Genomic DNA, 11,587 nt, shown 5'->3' on the forward strand with positions numbered 1-11,587 from the left:
AAAAACGCTGGAAAATTATGAATAACAGAGGGGCCTAAATTAGAGGGGGTAGAGGGTGGGGGCAGGGTGTGGTCAGGGAAGGTCTCCAAGGAAGCGACATTTAAACAGACCCTGAAGGATGGATTAGGCAGCAAGAAGGGTGGCAGGAAGAGTATTCTCAAGAGCAGATATCTGCAAAGGCCCTGAGGTAGGAAGGAAGGAGCTCAGTGAATTTGAGGAAGTGAAAGAAGCCAGGAGAGGCAAAGGAAAGTTGGGAAAGATGAAGCCCCTTCTTGCCACCTAGACCTTGAACTCCTTAAGCCCAGGGACCCCATTTTGTCTTTTATATATTACTCTTCACTCCCACCGTGAATACCGGGCACAGTATTTAACACATAGTAGATATATCAATACATTGATGGATTTGACTTACTAAGATATCAAGAGTTTACAGACGGAATTAGAATAAATTTGAAATAATGCATAATCAAGCAGAGCTGTTTTAAGACTTGGCTAGGTTCCAGGTACTCTCCTTTGCAGAGGCCCTACTACCCCCACATTATTCCAAACAGGTTCAAATGAACCCACAGTTTACATCAAATATTGTTTATAGGTTACCACCTTAGAGTTGAGTCGTAGTTAATTTTTTTTCATGACGTTAAGTGTGTGGACATTTAAAGATACATATATTAATTTTGATTATGCAAGGTACAGCCTGTAATCAAGGGCCGAACTGGGTAGAAAAACAACAAACAGCCAGGGATTTGAGATGGGAAAGCCGAGGGAAAGGAGATGCTAGCACAGCAGGAAGGCTCATACACTGCATCTGGTAACCTGCTGATTTGCCTGGCCAATAGCGCAGCTCCTAGGAAACAGGAAGTAAGAGGACACTGCTAGTCTGGGCCTAACTTGGACCCCAGAGCAGACACTAGTGAGTCAATTGAAAGCACTAGGAGTGTTGGTAAGAAGTAACCATGCCTTTTTTAAAAATTTGGAGTACCCAAGGACAGACACAGTAAGATTTTATGAAGGCAAACGTCAAACCATTCAGGTCTGATTACCTGGCCTGAGACACTGAACAGAAAGATGTCTCCAGAAGGTGAGAGAGCCGTCAAAACTCCAACATTGAGGATACAATGAACAATGGGGGCGGCAGGAAGCTGAGAGCGGGAGACGCTGCAGGTTGAAATGCAAGCTCTTTGAGGTCAGATTTGGAAAAGACCAACTGGGAAAGGGAAAGCATAGCCGCAAAGACAGTGTCTTTGTTCAGACTGCCAGAACATAACACCATTGACTGGGTGGCTTACACAACAGACATTTATTTCTCACAGTTCTGGAGGCTGGAAGTTCAGGATGAAGGTGCCTGAGAGGTAGGTGTGGTTCTGAGGCCTCTCCTTTGACCCTGAGAGGTGTGCTCACATGACCTCCTCTTTGTGGGCATGTGGGTAAGGAGGGGGTGGAGAGTAAACCCTCTGGGGCCTCTTCTTATTAGGGCACTAATCCCATAATGAGCGCTCCGCTCTCACAACCTCATCGAACCCTGAATATCTCCCAAGGGCCCCATCCCCATATAGGACCACACTGAGGGGTAGGGCTTCAACATGTGAATTTTGAGCGACGTAATTCAGTCCATAACAGAAGGGGGTACACCTACAAGAGGAGCAAGGGGATGAGCTGAGACTTGAGGAAAAATAAGCATAGTTCTTTTCTTTTAAAAGGCAGTGTAATCATGCAGAAAAGAGCAGGGGCTTCAGATCCAGACAGATCTGGCTGAATCCCGTTTATTAACTACGTAGCTGTGGACCAATTACTTAACATCTTAGTTTCCACAGCTGTAAAGTGAAGATAAAAAATGCATATGATATAGGGTTGTGGTAAGTGCCTGGCACAGAGAAAAGGCCTTGTGAAGCTCTGGATGGAGCATGGAAGTCACGGGTGTGTGGCTCAGGAGCGGAAGCTGTGGTGGTACTGTGGGACAGAGAGAAACCATGGAATGCTGAAAGGCACTGTTCATGAGTACTAGTTCTAGTGAGTGGGAGGCAGGACTGCGCCGCTTCTCTAGTACCTTCCAACTCCGAAGTCCCATAAATCCACATATCTGCGAGGAAGCAGATCTATTCGTCTCCTCTCCGTTGTTGTGACTCTCAGTCAGTTCGTCTCAGCACTCTTACAAAGATCTCTTCCAATCTTCCTTAAGGTCTGACCATCTAATAATAGTAGCTATTATTCCTATTTTACAGAGGTACAAACTGAAGCTCAAAGAATTGGATAACTTAGCCCAGGCTCAGACTGCTGGAGAGTAACAGAACCTGGATTTGCATGTAGGACTTCCTGGTTTCCATCTCAGAATACCAGCTTTCCTGCTCTGACCTTTGTGAAATTGAATATTCGTCATACAAATGTCAGTAGGAAGACGCTGGAGCACAAAATGAGTGGGATATTGTAAGACAGCGCCTAGCTTCGAAAGAGCTTATGTCTCCAAAGGTTGAACGAATTCCGTTTGGGGGACCAAGAGAAGTTATGTATGAGAAGACTGTTGGCAGCTGTTCAGGGACTGTGGAGCCAGGGAGGGGTGCCAAAGGCTGTGGATGGGTACACACTGTTCCAATCTGTGAAAAAGGGAAGAGAGTTGATTCTGCAAACCGTAGATGCCAGCCCTGGGCAAAGTTCTTGGAAGGGCAAGTTGGGACCATAACGAAAAGGAAGGAAATAATTACTAGGTGCCAGCGAATTTTCAGTGAGAAGAAATTATTCTAGATAAACCTTGCTCCCCTTTGTGATAAGGTAAAAGACTGCCATGTTTTTACTTAGACGATGAATGCATTTTGCTCATTCTAATGAGCAAGTTTGAAATGTATAGACTGGAGGATAGACAAATGGATTCATAACAAGTTCAAATCCATTTTTTTCAATTTCATTGTTTCCATGAAAAATATAAAAAATATAAATTTTGGGCTATTCATTTTTTTTCTTTCTCCTTTCCTTTCCTCTCCTCTCCTCTCCTTTCTTTTCTTCTTAATTTCTGGCATTTATCTATCTGGAGAGCTACAAAAAGGCAGACTCAGTTCCCTAACCTCAAGGTGTTCCAAGACACCTAGGGTTCCCCCTCTTGATTTAAATGCTGGGCTCAAATCCCACCTCCACGAGCTCACTAGCTTTATGACCTGTGGGAATAACTTGACCTTTGTAAGCCTCAGCTTCCTCATTTGCAAAATGGGGATAATAACAGTACTAACCTCATTGGGTTGCCTTGTGAACAGTAAGCATTCAATAAATATAGCTGTTATTATTTTCAATAAACTGTTATAAGTTATGGCACTTAACGGGAAAGCAAGAGGTACAGGGTCCCAGTGTTAATCATGACCACATCCTTTCCTAAGTCTTCTGATAGTCTTTTATCAGCTCCTTTTGAAGTAATTTGTTTAATTTTGCAGGCCAAACTCACTTCCCTTTCTGGTCAGTTTCCATAGGTTTTGTATCAATTGAGGGTTTCCACTTGGCTTCCCAGAATATTCTCTCATGCTTGGGGGAGGTAGACCAAGGCCCCCGAGTGGCCGATAAAGTATAAGAGTAGACTAAGTGGAGAAATGAGGGTTGGTCTCCTGGGAAGGAGTGTAACCTGGGGTTAGATCTGGAGTGGAGCAGAGGCCCACACTCAAATACCCACGGTCACCTGGCAGGTAGCAGTGTGTGACTCTGGCTTGGTAAAGACTGTATCTAGTAATTGCCTTTTGTTGATATGTGCAAAATATAGGTCCAGTGTTGATGGCATGTATGTATGAATTTTTTTTTCCAAAAAGATGGAAATCCAGATTTTTATAAGAAATCTCCTAGTATTTTAATGTTAGCAACTAATTTAAAAATAAAACCAAACCAGTCTGAGAAGCAGGATTCAGCCCACTGGTCAAAAGCTTGGCTTCTGAGAGTGTTCAGCGTTCCAGGTGCAAACAGCCTCCCCAGTCAGGTCGACACCCTCCCCTACAGAGGAGGAAAGACACTCTGGAAGCCACACAGCTGGTTGTAGAAGCTAGGGGACTAGAACCATGCTTACAGAGCCAGAGTAACCTCTTGTTACAGGTTAATTTAAGCATTTATTTCTCTTATCAGTCAAAATCCTCTGGTGGCCACCTTCTTGCACCAAAGAACCAAGCTTCTGTGAACCTTGTTTTGTAATCACTGGAGGGCGTCTCTACTGCAGAGAGGAAGTGGGAAGCCAGAACTTCAAGGTTTTGAATTTTTGTTTTTATTTTGAGGGTTTTTAAATTTTTTTCTCTCTTGCCTTTTTCATTCTGAGAGCCACGTTACCAAACTGCAGAATCCAATTCAGGTGGTCACCCATGCGGTGGACCTGTCCCTGCTTACCAACTCTCCTTTGCTGCAAGGATCTGCTTCCAGCTAAGAGTCTGCTTGGAAGAAGTCTGATAAATTCACTCACCGTAAGTGTTGATAGCAGCAAGGTCCAGGTATCTGATAAGAGTAACACCCAGCAGCCACCTGTTATCTCTTCTGGAGGGTTTTTGCCTTTAGTACTCTTTAACTTCAAAGTCAGTTTTCTATCCCTGTAAGGGCAGACCCCTCGACAGATGGCTGAGAGAGATCCTTTTCGGAGGCCTGGGGAGTGAGAGAACGGTCTTCCCACTGAAGTTAAAGCGTCGCCAACCCGGAAAAAGACAATCGGGGATTTTCAGTAAATGGCAGACAGGAGTCCCTCCAACTATTTTTGAAACTTTTCCGTAAGTTGGCTACATACACTTTAAAAAAGCAAGTAGAGGCGGCTTGGAGGAAGCGAGGAGAAGGGAGAGGCCGAGAAGAGCGAGGGAGGAGGGGCGGATGGCGGGCGGAGGGGGAGCGCGCAGCGGCAACACTTAGACGCGCCCGGCTCCGGGGACCGGGGTCCGGGCTCCGCCTCCCGCGGGCGCCGGGTCCCTGCGGCGCATAGGTCCTCCCGGCTGTCCGGCCAGCAGGGCTGAAGGATGAGCGCGGGCTGGGGCTGGACGGCTCGCCGGCCCCCAGTGGCCCGTGCCTTTGGCCAGGGCTGGGGTCGGCGGGTTCTCACCTGCCTCCGCCCGGAAGCCGAAGTTCAAGTTAGGTGAACAGCGCCCTGCTCCGAGGCGAACCAGGGAGTCAGGTCAGTCCTCGGTTCATTGCATCTGCGCCGCAAGGACGTAGTGCAGGTTTTCAAATTTGACAAACCCCATTTCCTCTAGGGACTGCCCGGAGGTCGTAACGTGGGCAGTGCTGGCGAAGAGGGAGAGCAAACCTTGGGAGAAGGGATGAAGTAGAGCTATTAGTAAAGGTGATCTGGGGGCAGTGTCTTGATAAAAGCTTCAAACTGGAATGGGAAAAATAAAGTTCCTAAGCTATCCTCATCCATGTACCGCCCCCCCTTTTAAGGGGTGTGTTGCGGGGGTGGGGCAGGGGCGTTGTGAGCATTCATTTTTCTTCCTTTACACTTCCCACCAACCAATTAAAAGCAACTTATTAGCAACAGAAGGACTTGCTCAAAGGTAGGCAATGGGATGTGGAGAAAATCAGCTGGAAACTCCTCTTGCCTCCGTCTCTCCTCGTGGGATCCAATGGGACCAGTCTATGACTGCTAGGGGGAACTTTAAATGGTTTGTGAAAAGACCTGACCTCTAACTAAGGAGGAAGCAAATTCACTAGACGCTCAGTTTTTAACATGTCAGGAGGAGGTATTACTAAAGACTGATGGTGGAGATGTCTTACATCAAAGGAAATAGTAAGGCAGAGAGCACAGAATAGAAACTGACATTTCTTCTTGATCAATGGGGGTTGGCTAAGCTGTCATTTCCAAGTGGAAGATGCCAGAAAGCTTAGTAAGAGAGCAATTTTCCAGACAGGTGGACAGGGAATATACTATTAAAATGAAATTACAGTGAGCCCCAAGGTTGTGACAGTAACCAATAAACCATCCAGATAGGAGATAGGTTTAATTACTACATGGAAGAATTCATCTAAGTCATAAAAGGCCCAAGTGCCAGAATGTTCAGTCTTGCCCAAGTCAAGGATTAGGCACCAATAGCAAGCAGAGACTTTCCATTTACAAATAGCCACCTAGAAAGGGATGAGTAATCGTTGCATTTTCTTTCTCTAAGCTGCTGATCTAATAACCAAGGTGAAATGTAATCCTCTATGCCTGTTGGAATTCCTAGCACATAATAAGGCTCAATAAATATTTGTGGAATGCATTGCTGAATTCACAGTGTTTACTACATTATATTTACTAGACTTTCTTAGAAACAAGCTCTGAGATGCAGTTTCAGCCATCTTAGCTGACATCTTACAGGATCTGGCCTTTTAAATTAGCCCAAAGGATGTTAGAGCAGCAAGGGACCTTAGGGTTAGGTGAGTCCACCCTATTTGCTTTACAAGGAGAACACCTGAAACACACTGAGAGGTTGTAGCTTTCCTAGGCTCACACAGCCTATGGAGCTAGGACACGAGCGCTCCTAGTCCTGCCTAGGATGGACACCAGCTCTTAGAAAAAGATCAGCCCAAAGGACGCATGATGTCATGGAAGTAGATTTTCATTAGGAAAAAAACATCAGGAAAGGCATTGCAGTGGTGTGTGAAGTCCTTAGCAGCCTCTCAGTTCTCAGAGGGTCATTATAAGTGATTTGGCAATGTGTAACTCTCAGATCTAGAACTATAAGTGCTAACATTAAAGCCTATTCTGCCTTGTGGTTGTTCATTCTGAAAACTCTAAGGGATACTTGATCTCTTTTTGTGCTTCTGTGAAGCAGGTTCTTCTTCATAATAAAGAAGTTGAAAATCAGGGTGAAATTTTTAACTAAAAGCCAGGTACCTGAGATTGAAATGGATCTTATCATCTTGCCCTCCAAAATATTAACTAATTAGCTCTTCAGGTGCTTCCTTGTGGGAGCACCAGATGATCAGGGCAAGTAAAACTGGCTGGTGAAGTTCTTTGTATTTTCAGGGTAACCTTTGATTTTAGTGTGTGGGAGGGGACTTCCTGTAGAATTTCACCAATGCGTTTGCTTTGTGAAGAGATTCAGAAGGCCAGGAGAAAGGAAAAGTCCTCTAGGAGTCATTAAGAAGTCTGTGAAGAAGAGAGGGCAAACTGATAGCCACACTAAGAGCCTAGTCTCATTTGCTCTGAGCTCTTTTATCCTGGCTCTTGTATTGCTGACTCAATCTGCAAGAAAATGAACGGAAGTTGCTGATGTGTGGTTACACAGATGAAATTACATTTGTTACATCCAGTTCATAATGGCAGGCCTGATATTCATCAGCTAACTCAACCCTGAGCTTCCTGGTGCCCATACCTACCTGGGGGATAAGAATTTCATTGACCATCATTAGGAAAGGCATACACACCTACACATCACTCTGCCTAACTCAGCTCAATGGCACCCACAACGCCCAAAGCATACTCCATGAGTGCCGCAGCTTGTTACACGAGCCACCCTGCAAATGGGAGCCATTGTTGCCATGCTTGTGGCTGAGAGTGAAGAGGCTGACAAGGAGGCGGCCCTGGCCGAGGCCATGCAGGTCCACCTGAATGAGGCTGTCCTCCATACCTAGAGAACCCACGCAGTCATCCACTTTCTGCTCAGAAAGCCCAGTCCCTTGGAAGATGCGCACACAGGACTGGGGCTCTCCCTACACAATCTCCTCTTTGGCAGGAACTCCAAGCAGACAGACTTAGCCCTCGCAGATGGAGGCAAGCCTTCCGAATGTCTCGGGAGACATTTTACTGTATCTGCAAAAAGCTGGCCCTGAATCTTCAAAGGGAAGCCACCCATAGGAAGCTGCCTTCCTCTGTGCGTCAGAAAGTAGCCATTGAAATGTATCTGCTGGCCTCCCCGATGCCTCCAGGCTGTGTGGCTGAGCTCTTTGAAGTGGGCAGATCTAGTGCTGGGTGTGCCGGCCACAAGGTTGTAGATGCCTTCTGTGCTACCTTTCGACACCTCCAGGAAAACCAGCCTGACTTGGAGGAGGTCATGGAGAGGTTCTGGACCAAGTATGACTTTGTGATGTGTCCTGGGGCTATTGGAGGCACACATTTCGAGGTGATAGAAAGCCAAGTAACTGGATTATCGAAACTATCCAAACAGGCATCGGTATAGTACTTTTCAGTAATTCTTCAAGCTGTGGTTGGTCTTGATCTTCATTTCAGCCAAGTGTTTGTTGGCTGCCCAGGATCCTGCCATAATTCACATGTATTTCAGGCAAGTCATTTTTGCCCTGGGGAGATGCAGGCACTCTCTTACCCCCCAACCAAAAAGAAATGGCGAAAACCTTAAGGCCATAAAGCTCATCCTTATAGGTGAATAGAATACTTTCTCCATCCATCAGTGGCTGACAGCCACATTTAACACCAAATCATCACTCTCTAGGAACTGTGTTTCAGTGAGCAGCTCTTGGCTTTCTGAGGCACTGTGGAGCAAGCCTTCAGGCAGTTGGGAGGCTGGTGACAGTGTCTCCAGGGTAAGGCATTATGTCAGGCCCAGCGTGTCTATGATGTGGTCACTGGCTGGTGCTGGCTCCATAATCTGGGTATCCACTGAGGTGAGGTCTTCTGCCTGGAGTGGGACCAGAGCCTCCACCCTTGCTGTGGCATGGAGCCTGCCATGAAAACAATAAGGCCCTAAGGCAGCTGGAGTTCCAGGTGGGTCAGGTCATGAGTTGGCACCCGGTAGTCCAAACCCGGCCAATTCAGGGTGATGACTATCCACCCTGCCTTTTCACTTGAATTTCTCCTTTAGACCCTCTTTCTTCTTTCCCCATTAAGCTTCCCCTCTCCCAGAGGATAAAGCACTGCCATTAATGTCTGTAAACCTCCAAAGGTGCTGTATCTTTCTATAAAGTGCCTGGAAAGGGCATGCAGGCTGGTCATCACCAGAGAAGAAGAACAAATTGCCTGCACTGTCAAAGAAACTTGTTTCAGGTGTGTGGCTGACTTACAGTCTGAGCAGTTTATAGTGGCAGACCTGCTCACCGGCTGGTCCTGCTTAAAATTTCCTTAGTGCTGCTTTTGTCATCCATAAAGGCATAATGCATTTTCATATACATTTACAGTTATATACACACACCTATGCTGTTCAAATAATAATAAACCAATCCTGTTCAAATAATAATCTGTATTGATTTCCTATTGCTCCTGTAACAAATTGCCACAATCTTGGTGGCTTACAACAAATTTATCATCTTGTAGTTCTGGAGGTGAGAAGTCTAAAATTAGCCTCAGTGTGCTAAAGTCAAGGTGTAGGCAGGGCTATGCTCCCTCTGAAGGCTCTGGGGGAGAGTTTGTTCCTTGCCTTTTGTAGCTTCTGGAAACCACCTGGATTCCTTGGCTCGTGGCCCCTTTCTCCATCTTCAAAACCAGCCGCAGAGCATCTTCTCTCCTTTCTAACCTCTGCTTCTGTTGTCACATCTCCATCTCCATCCTGCTTCTCTTGCGCTCTGACGTCCCTTCCATGTCTAACAATCAATGATTCCATGTTCCCCAACTCCTAGAAAGTGCTTACAACTAGGAGAGGACAGAGGTGTGCTGAAGTTGCCCAGGGATCCTTTAAGGCATGAAGTGATCTCCCAACCACTCTCTGCTGGGCAGTGCATGTACTGTTGAGATCATTCGTTCACTAAAAGTTTTATGTGCCTACTATGTACTGGGCACTAGGTCTACAAAAGGGAAAAAGATCCAGTCCTTGTCTTCAAGAATTCTAGTGGGATAAAAAGCCAAGCAACTGGACAGTTAACACAAAGTAAGAGAGCTGTCATGAGGAGATAAGACCTGGGCATATGGCTGTAGAAGAGGGGCAGCAAACTGAGTAGACCAATATGAGTTTGCCCTTGAGCTGGGTGGTAAAGGACAAGCATGGCTAGAAGGAGCTCCAAGAAGTGGGGCCTGCAGAAGGCACAGGAGTGAAAGCAGTGTGGTGCTCCAGAAGAGTTGCAGGTAGTTCTGCAAGCTAGAGTCCAGAGTAAGGTGGAAGTGTGGGGCGGCAGAGGTGGAGGGGGTGCATGCCATGCTAAGGAGGTTGAACTTCCGGTGAGCCAAAAGGAATCACTGATGGAATTAAGCAAAGGGTGACATGATCAGTTTATCTTTTTATTTATTTATTTATTTATTTATTATTAAAGATTTTTATTTATTTATCTGTCAGAGAGAGAGAGAGAGAGAGCACAAGCAGGGGGAGCAGTAGAGGGAGAGGGAGAAGCAGGCTCCTCACTGAGCAAGGAGCCCGATGTGGGACTCGATCCCAGGACCCTGGGATCATGACCTGAGCCGAAGGCAGATGCTTAACGACTAAGCCACCCAGGCGTCCCTATCTTTTTTTTTTAAGATGTTATTTATTTATTTACTTATTAAAGATTTTATTTATTTGTCAGGGAGAGAGAGACAGAGAGGAGGGAGCGTACAAGCAGGGGGAGCAGCAGGTAGAGGGAGAAACAGGCTCCCCACTAAGCAAGGAGCCTGATGTGGGACTCTATCCCAGGACCTGGGATCATGACCTGAGCAGAAAGCAGACCCCCTGAGCTACCCAGGCATCCCTATTTATTTATTTTAGAGAAAGAGAAACAGAGTGGGAGAAGGGGCAGAGGGAGAGGGAGAGAGACTCTCAAGCAGACTCTGCTAAGCAAGGAGCCCAGCTGGGGCCTGATCTCCTGACCTGAGCCAAAATCATGCTTAACTAACTGAGCTACCCAGGCCCCCCTCAGTTTAGCCTTTTAAAAAGATAATCCTTAGTTATACTTAACTAATGAATCATTGAACATTATCAAAAACTAATGATGTACTATACCTTGGCTAATTGAATTTAAATTAAAAAAATTCAATTATGTGATCTTAAAAAAAAGTTAATCCTTAGTAGCACAGAGGGATGAATTAGAGGGGGAAGAAAGGGGGCAGGAGAATCAGCTAGGAAATCAGTGGGGAATATCTGAAAGCTGGAGGCTGAACTGTACCGCTCTGTGCATGTGTGTGTGTGTGTGTGTGTGTGTGTGTGTGTGTGTGTGTGTGTGTGTGTGTGTGTGTTATCTGAAAGCTGGAGGCTGAACTGTACCGCTGTGTGTGTGTGTGTGAGTGTGTGTGTGTGTGTGTGTGTACATGCCTGTGTGTGGGGGTGGGTGGAGGGCACTCTATCAGATTACCCAGAAAGTTCTGCTTTGTTTAGCATCCACCTTTTTCTACTTGTGATTGGCCATTGTAGCTTACTGGATGATGGAGCTGTCCATTCTCTGGGTTGGGTTAAATCGAGGGACTCCGGAGATGTAATTTCTGCAGCTGCCCTGACTTTTCAGCAGTTTTCTACAGGCAAGTATCTTCCCTCCCCTCCCAGAGTCCTCTTCTACCCTCTGAGGCTCACCCACCCACAGAGGCTGGAGCTGGCAAGAGAGGCAGGCAAACTGCGGACTGGAATTCTGTAGAGCTGGAGGAGGAGCCTTGGCTCCTCCAGCTTTAGAAATGTAGCCAGACAATCCCAAACCCAGCTGTGATTTTGCTTGTGTTTACCCTGTACCGCCCCCCCTTCTCCATTTTTCTCTCCTTCCCTCACATAATTTCCTGGAAGTGAAAAACCTCACAGTTGTCTGTGTGGAGGGTGGGGTGGTGGTGGGGGGG

General features: G+C 46.3%; 1 protein-coding gene and 1 long non-coding RNA gene across 2 annotated transcripts in view; one reads left to right on the plus strand and one right to left on the minus strand.

Moving 5' to 3' along the window:
- The window catches only part of PAQR8 (progestin and adipoQ receptor family member 8), an 89,911-nt gene extending 85,260 nt beyond the window's left edge, over window positions 1-4,651 (minus strand). Inside the window, exon 1 of the mRNA XM_088023943.1 lies at window positions 4,415-4,651. The gene's annotated coding sequence lies outside the window, so the exon portion shown is untranslated. The remainder of the gene's footprint in view (window positions 1-4,414) is intronic.
- Window positions 4,130-11,565, plus strand: LOC148164115 (uncharacterized). Its single transcript, XR_015768348.1, has 3 exons — window positions 4,130-4,415; window positions 4,546-4,712; window positions 11,178-11,565. It is a non-coding gene; the product is annotated as an uncharacterized LOC148164115 (long non-coding RNA).
- The last annotated feature ends 22 nt before the right edge of the window (window positions 11,566-11,587 follow it).

This window comes from Eumetopias jubatus, unplaced genomic scaffold (assembly GCF_037043125.1).
Source record: "Eumetopias jubatus isolate StellerSeaLion01/CBP00866 unplaced genomic scaffold, mEumJub1_p1.0 scaffold_6, whole genome shotgun sequence".
NCBI classification, from domain to species: Eukaryota; Metazoa; Chordata; class Mammalia; order Carnivora; family Otariidae; genus Eumetopias; species Eumetopias jubatus.